The 6,828-nt window shown below is 38.7% G+C and overlaps 1 long non-coding RNA gene across 1 annotated transcript; it reads left to right on the top strand.

Annotated features, from left to right (window-relative positions):
* The first annotated feature begins 2,982 nt into the window (after window positions 1-2,982).
* On the top strand, window positions 2,983-6,285 carry LOC145421987 (uncharacterized). The gene is made up of 4 exons (XR_013903351.1): window positions 2,983-4,394; window positions 4,522-4,782; window positions 5,533-5,679; window positions 6,002-6,285. It is a non-coding gene; the product is annotated as an uncharacterized LOC145421987 (long non-coding RNA).
* The last annotated feature ends 543 nt before the right edge of the window (window positions 6,286-6,828 follow it).

Raw genomic sequence — 6,828 nt, 5'->3', positions numbered from 1 at the left:
ATTTTGTCATTTTATTTCAAGATTATTCAATAACTTTTACCCCAATACTGCTTGGTCACTTATATACTACATGTTGTCTTTATATTATATAATGTTCGACAAAGTCTAGAGCAGGGGTCGGCAACCCTAGGCACGAAGGGTTAACTGATAGCACGACCATAGCTGGACTGGCCATCGGGCATACTGGCATTTGCTCGGTGGCCCGATGATTTTCTTTTTTTAATAAACCATGAAAGGTGGTGGATTGGCCAGATGCTGGTCGGTGTGTAAAAATAACTCAATTATTTGGTGGTGGCTATGGCGCTGCTTCCTCAGAGTCAGTAACATTAGCAAGTGGTGGAGGCCAGCAGGTGGATGAGGGAAAGGGGAGGCAGGAGGAGAGACCCGAGGCAGCCACCGGTCCGAGTGTCAGGTGAACTGAACTTCAGGTAAGAAGTTATGACCTGCAGTCTATCTGGGTCAGATATAAACCAAGTTTAGGTGGAGTTTATTTTCGTTGTGGTGACTTTTTACAGTCAGTTACAATAACTCGTACTGCTACTAGCTAGCATGACGGAGTTTCTATACAGCTGGGTGGGTGCTATGATGTTACTGATAGTAAACTTTATTTTATTCATAAGGTTAGTTAGTAGAGTTGCCAACCGTCCCGTACAAATGGAATCATCCCGCATTCAGAGAAAAATATTGCGCGTTTCGTATTGAGCTGAGAAGGAACACAGTTTGTCCCGGACTTTACTCGACTATGATATGAACAATTTAATCTACCCGCTCTGCATATTATGTAGTTTCTACACTATATAGTTACACTTAACTTTAAAGCATGAGGCACTTGTGTTAAATACATGGAAGATGCTTACATAAAACCAAGAGATGGCCAATCCCTTTTTTTCAGTGTACTTCCTTGTCATTCCTGACTTCCTCATGCAGTATCACAGTTCCTCTCTTGGCACCCTATCACGTGCTTTCTCTTGAGTTTTTTGTTTATAATTTTGTAATTTTTAAAAAAAATAATAATTAGGAGATGGATCCAAAACTTTGTTCCTTTTTTATATTGCTTTGGTCAGTATTTGTCAGCATCAATTGTGTTTTACTAGCACAATGTGTGTGGTCTTACAGTTCCTTAGGTGGCGATATGTGATCACATGTTAAGTTCTTGCTAAACATAATGCCAAATACATTCAGTAACATTCACATCTATTCTCAATAGAAGTTTGGTTTCTTTAATATATACATTTTAATTTATAAATATGGACAGTGATACACTATGCAAAGTCTGTACGGAAGCACAACCTTTCTGGAATATTCATTTATTTTTGTATTTATGCCTTCATTTCCCATAAACTCCCCAGTGGTTACCATGGAGTCTTGCATGCAAGGGAAGAGTGTGGGTTTGCTCTGGGTTTGTGGGTGGCATTTTAACATTAGTCTGTAGCTGTTTCATATCCTGTTTCTCAGAAGCCAGGTTTTTTTCTCTTCTTTTTTGTTCAAGACTGGATTGTCTGATTAAGCCATTGCTTAAGTCTTTAAGCACAAAAATTGATTTGGATGCATTCACTAAGAACTGATTAGGTCAACAAACTATAACACATTCTTGATGTTACATTTAGTAAACACATAAATGATGAATTAATTTAGGCACCTTTAAAAGGTTTCAAATGAACCATTTAGAACTCAATCTAGCTTAAAATCTAAATTCAAATTTTGCAAATAAATGTTTTTTTTCTTGTTTGTTTTGTTTAAAGTTACTGAGTAGAGGCTTACATAGTTTCCTGTGTTAGGACAGGATGTGGTAGACTACATGTTGAACTGTAGATGCAAATGACACATGTACAGGATGGAGGTCACATCACTTGTCTTCATGCTCTGTGAGTAATTTAATGCTTTAAAAAATATTTTCCCTCTTTTGTCTCAGATTTCAGGTTTCTTTTAGTAATAATTTTGTTTGTAGCTTTCAGTGATTAACTTGGTCCTACAATGTTTTAATGAAATAAATAAATAAATAAAAAATTAAAATTTGGTCACAACTAGGTTTAGGTTGGAGTGAATATTGACATGCAATTTTCAGGGGTCACTTCTGAGTCCCTTTTGTGTGAAAATGTGATGGTGAAGGACAGAATACAAGATGAGGTCAGGGTGGAGTCTCTGTGAACTATGATGTTTGCAGTTGATATTGTCGTGTGTAGTGAGAGTAAGGAAGAAGTGTAAAGGGAACTTGGAGATGTGGATGGATGCTCTGGAAAGACGAGGAATGAAAGTCAGTAAAAACAAAACAGAAAACGTGAATGGGAGGGGGAAAGGTGTACCAGTGAAGCTGCAAGTAGAGGTAGTTTCAATTAGTTTAAATATCTGTGGTCAACTATCCAAAGAAACAGACATGCACAGGTGAGGTGAAGAAGAGAGTGCAGGCAGGTTGGAGATGAGTGTCAGAGTTGATTTGTGACAGAAGGATAGAAGCAAGAGTGAAAAGGAAGGTTCACAAGATGGAAGTGAGATCTGCTGTGGTTTGTGTTTGGGGGGATGGTAGTGCTGACAAAAAGACAGGAGGCAGAGCTGCAGATATTAGATGATGAAGATTGGGAGTGACAGGAATGGTCACAGTTAGAAACAAATACATCAGGCAGAGGGTTTTTCTCCACAATAGAGCAACATCTCAACAAAATTTGCAAACACATTATTTAGGAACCTACATGTACAGTCTGATTCCCTGAGTGCTGTGATTCTCTCTTTCAATCTTTCTTGATGATGGTTTTCACTGAGATCAAGGAAAAGTGAAAAATGTTGTTGCAGTTATGTTCTGGACATACTCATAACAACTGCTCAGCCTTTCCTATATTGGAGTATATTGTAGGCCAAAGTGCATTTGGGGAGGAGAAGAAAAAATCCGGTTTAGTAAATGCAGATGGCTGTAATAGATTGATTAATTTAACCAGTATATCTTGTCTAACAACACAGCAACTAGACATTTATTTCTAATATGCCCTCTACCTAATTCTTTCTTTAGTCAGTCATTGATTTCACACCACTTAAGAGATAGTGGTTGTTTGACTGGGAAACAAGTCAAAGTTTATGACAAATTGACTTCTCAATTGAGCTGTGATCTCAAAGGAACCCTTATGGATGATTTTACGGTCAAAGTTTCTGCCACCAGAAGAAGTAAACAAAAGCAAACGCTTGGAGCTGTAGATGTTATATCTCTCTCCTGGCCTGCGAACACTTTTCGCTGTTTCCCCAGATAAGCTGCGAGAAAAGAACGTCTGGGCTTCTTTTCTTAGGCTGCTGACCCCATGATAAGTGGGAAAAAAAAATGACTGATGAATGGATGAATTTTTCTAGTTTTAAGTCTTGTTTAATAAAAAATCTACTCATCCATTTTCTACTGTTTATGCAGATTTGGGCTGTGTGGGAAGCAATCTGAGCAGAGAAAGCCACAACTTTCTCACTAATTCCATCTCTTTTAGTTCATCCAGGGGGATAGATTATTTCCACCCCAGCTGAAATATAAAAATCTGTCCAGCATGTCTTGGATGTGTCTGGACCTTTCTTGCTATGCCTCTCTCACTACAGTTGTACAGTAATGAGAGAAGCATAGCAAGAAAATATCCCCCACAGGATACTCCAAGGGACAAAATTGAATGTGCAACTGGTTATGCGAACACACATGCACCCTCGAATATCCTGGAGAGGATAAAGAGCTGCTGTTCTGCAGACAGGGCAAAAGTCATATTGCTCCTGCTGAATCCCAGGTTTGACTAAAGGACAGACTCTCCTCTTCCACACCCTGGCATTAGCTAATGAGTTAGATGCCCCTACAGTTGAGCAAACCCTCGGTCTTTCTTCTTAAATAAGTAAACCATTACCCCAGTCTGCCAGTACAGAGCCACCACCCCAGATCTCCATGCAATGTTGCAGACAGACAGGACAGCCCTATAACATTGAAAGCCTTTAGGAACTCAGGACAAATTTCATCCACCCCAATGACCAAGCCACTAAAGAGTTGTTTGACAGCCTTAGTGACCTTACCGTGGTCCTCCCATCCCCAATATAACTTTTTTTCTTTTCTGGTGAGAAGGAACGCTTTGTTAAATTTTGATGTAATCATTAAAATATATTCTTTCAATTCCTGTATCTCTCCCTCTCTGCAGCCACACTCAGCATCACCCCCAACAGACTGCAGTTCTTCCAGTATGACAAAATTGAACTGAAGTGTGTGGCAAACTCTACTGGCTGGACAGTGAAGAGAAACACTGGCTCAAAGATTGAGGAGTTCACGTTTGGCTGGGGAACACCGAGCGAGTCGTCCTGCATCATCGAGGATGCCTACCCGAAAGATACTGGAGTGTACTGGTGTGAATCTAAAAAGGAGTCCAGCAAAAACATAACAATCACAGTGATTGGTAATGTCATGGCTGTATGTTTTATAATTGATAGGTTAATAATTTTTTCTGATATATTTTATTAAACTCAACTAGACATGAAAAAGTAATCCATATTTGCACTGCTGTTTATTGTTTTATTTTCCAGCTCATGGTGTGATCTTGGAAAGCCCCATAGATCCAGTGATGGAGGGCAACCAAGTGACAATTCGCTGCTCCTACATGGGAGAAGATGAGGACATTTCAAAGTCAGATTTTTCAGCTGCATTCTACAAAGATGGTGTTTTCATAGGGACAGGTGATGCAGGGACGATGACCTTTTCAGCTCTGTCAAAATCTGACGAAGGCTTCTATAAGTGTAAACACCCGTCAAAAGGAGAGTCAAGGCAGAGCCTCCTCGCAGTAAGAGGTGACATGATGCGTTTGTTCCTTTGTAGAGTAGTTCTGTTTATGCTTTATCTTTTTCACTCAAGTAGTCCCCAGTTTGTTCTACCTTGATAGCTTTTGAGAACGAGCTGTTATGAAGCAAAAGTTCCCACATAGCAAAATTGCTATGGCCCAGACCTGGCCCACACAATGTGCTTACACATGGCCCACATACCCCAAAGAATGATGGCCCTTTGGTGGCCCAGATCTGGTTTGCCAAAAGTGTTGTAAATACATGGAAACTGTTCCAGATTAGGAACCGGCACTGGCACGATGTTGGTAGGACAGGCGTTAAAACTAGGAAGCTAAGAAAAACGCATCTATTTCTTTGTCAAATGTATTTATTTTGATGAAACTCTTAAAGTGGATTTATAGCCTGACACACAAATGAAAAAAGAAAAAAAAAATCCTACCAATTGTGTAGAAGACACATGAAAGTTAGGAGTCACTTTTAGGAATGACTTTAATATTTATACATTTTTCTACATTTGTATTTTTTGGGAGCCAAGTTCACACAATGGAGCTCCTCAGTTTCTGTCTCTGTATATCAATAAAAGTATTTTTTCATACATGGGCAAGAAAAACTGTGAAAGCCAAAAGTTATACTAAACCTAAATGAATAAATTATTTTTTTAAATACCATAAATTGAATTTTATTTTCTAAATTATCATCTGGATCACCAGTACTTGTGCAAAACCAAATGATTGAATGTCCAGTTTGTTTCTCACACAGTGGAATTCAAGAAAGTAAATCCTACCACCCTGCCTCCTCCTCCTCCTATCATACCCTGGGCCAGAGTGATTTCTAGTGTCCTTCTCTTCATCCTCTACAACTGTGTTCTTGTACTGTGTATCTACATCTACCGGAAGTGGGCTCAAGGTAAGAACACCCAGACACCTGAAACCTAAAAGAATACAGTATCTTCTTCTTCTTTTTCCTCTGGCTGTTCCCTGTTGTTCCCTGTTTTCTTTTTTGTTTTTTAATGTACAGCCTATGTATCATTGAAAAAGAAGTGAGACCCTTCTTGATTTTATGAATTTTTAAGTTATTTTCTAAATGCACCGATATTGTTTGCTTATGCGTATGCCTCGTCTTTATTGTATTTGGAATCAGATCCCAATTTAAATTTCAGAAAAGAAAATAGTTTTTAATGTCACTCATGGCTCCTCTTAAAGAGATCTTTCCTTGACTTTTCCTGCAGGCAAAACTAAAAGGAACGCTTGTGAGTTGCAGCCATGATGAGACCTGCTGGAAATACCAAAGAAAAGATGAACTGCAACGTTTTTCATACTGAACCTGGTCATGTGCTAGCTTTTATATTCACACCAGGAACATTGCAATTAGGTATCTCAACATTTATCCTTCTTAAAAAGTTGATTCTGTTCATCTGGACGTAGAGCAGTGGGCAAAACATTTCGTCACTCATCCAAGTGACTTCTTCAGTCTCAGCTGACTGCATGTTTCCCCAATCTTATAAAGAGTACTTTGGATGATAACTGAAACTAGCACCACAGAATGAACAATGGGCTATGAGGTAATTTCCTTGATCATTAATATGTAAATTGTCGTGACTATTGATCAACAACCACTGATCAAATCCAACTGATGAAAGACCATTGTTCATTCAACACACATTAAGACGCAGACTTACAAAATACAGGGAAGAGAAGGAAGGAGACAGACAACACTAAGAAAACACAGAATGAGGGTGAGAGAGTCAGAGACAAAGAGCCACAACTGGGGAAATAGAAATATAAATAAATACTGATACAACACTGATAGGGAATGCATGAAAAGATACAAGAAAAAGACTAAAAAACAAGGAACTAAGAACTAGAAACTTAAGTAACAAAAATTCAGAGGCTCTCTAAAAATCAGAATCCAAGCGCACACACACACATACAGTTTCTCCTAAAAACCTAGTATCTGACTGACTAAAAATGTAAAATGATAGGTTTGTAGCTTGAACCTATTCGCTGGAACGTTGAAGACAATATAATTACACAGCAAGCAAGGCACAAAGTAAGC

This window comes from Astatotilapia calliptera, chromosome 3 (assembly GCF_964374335.1).
Source record: "Astatotilapia calliptera chromosome 3, fAstCal68.1, whole genome shotgun sequence".
Lineage (NCBI taxonomy): Eukaryota > Metazoa > Chordata > Actinopteri > Cichliformes > Cichlidae > Astatotilapia > Astatotilapia calliptera.
Note: the sequence above shows the minus strand (reverse complement) of the source record. Positions and strands in the feature narration are given on the sequence as shown.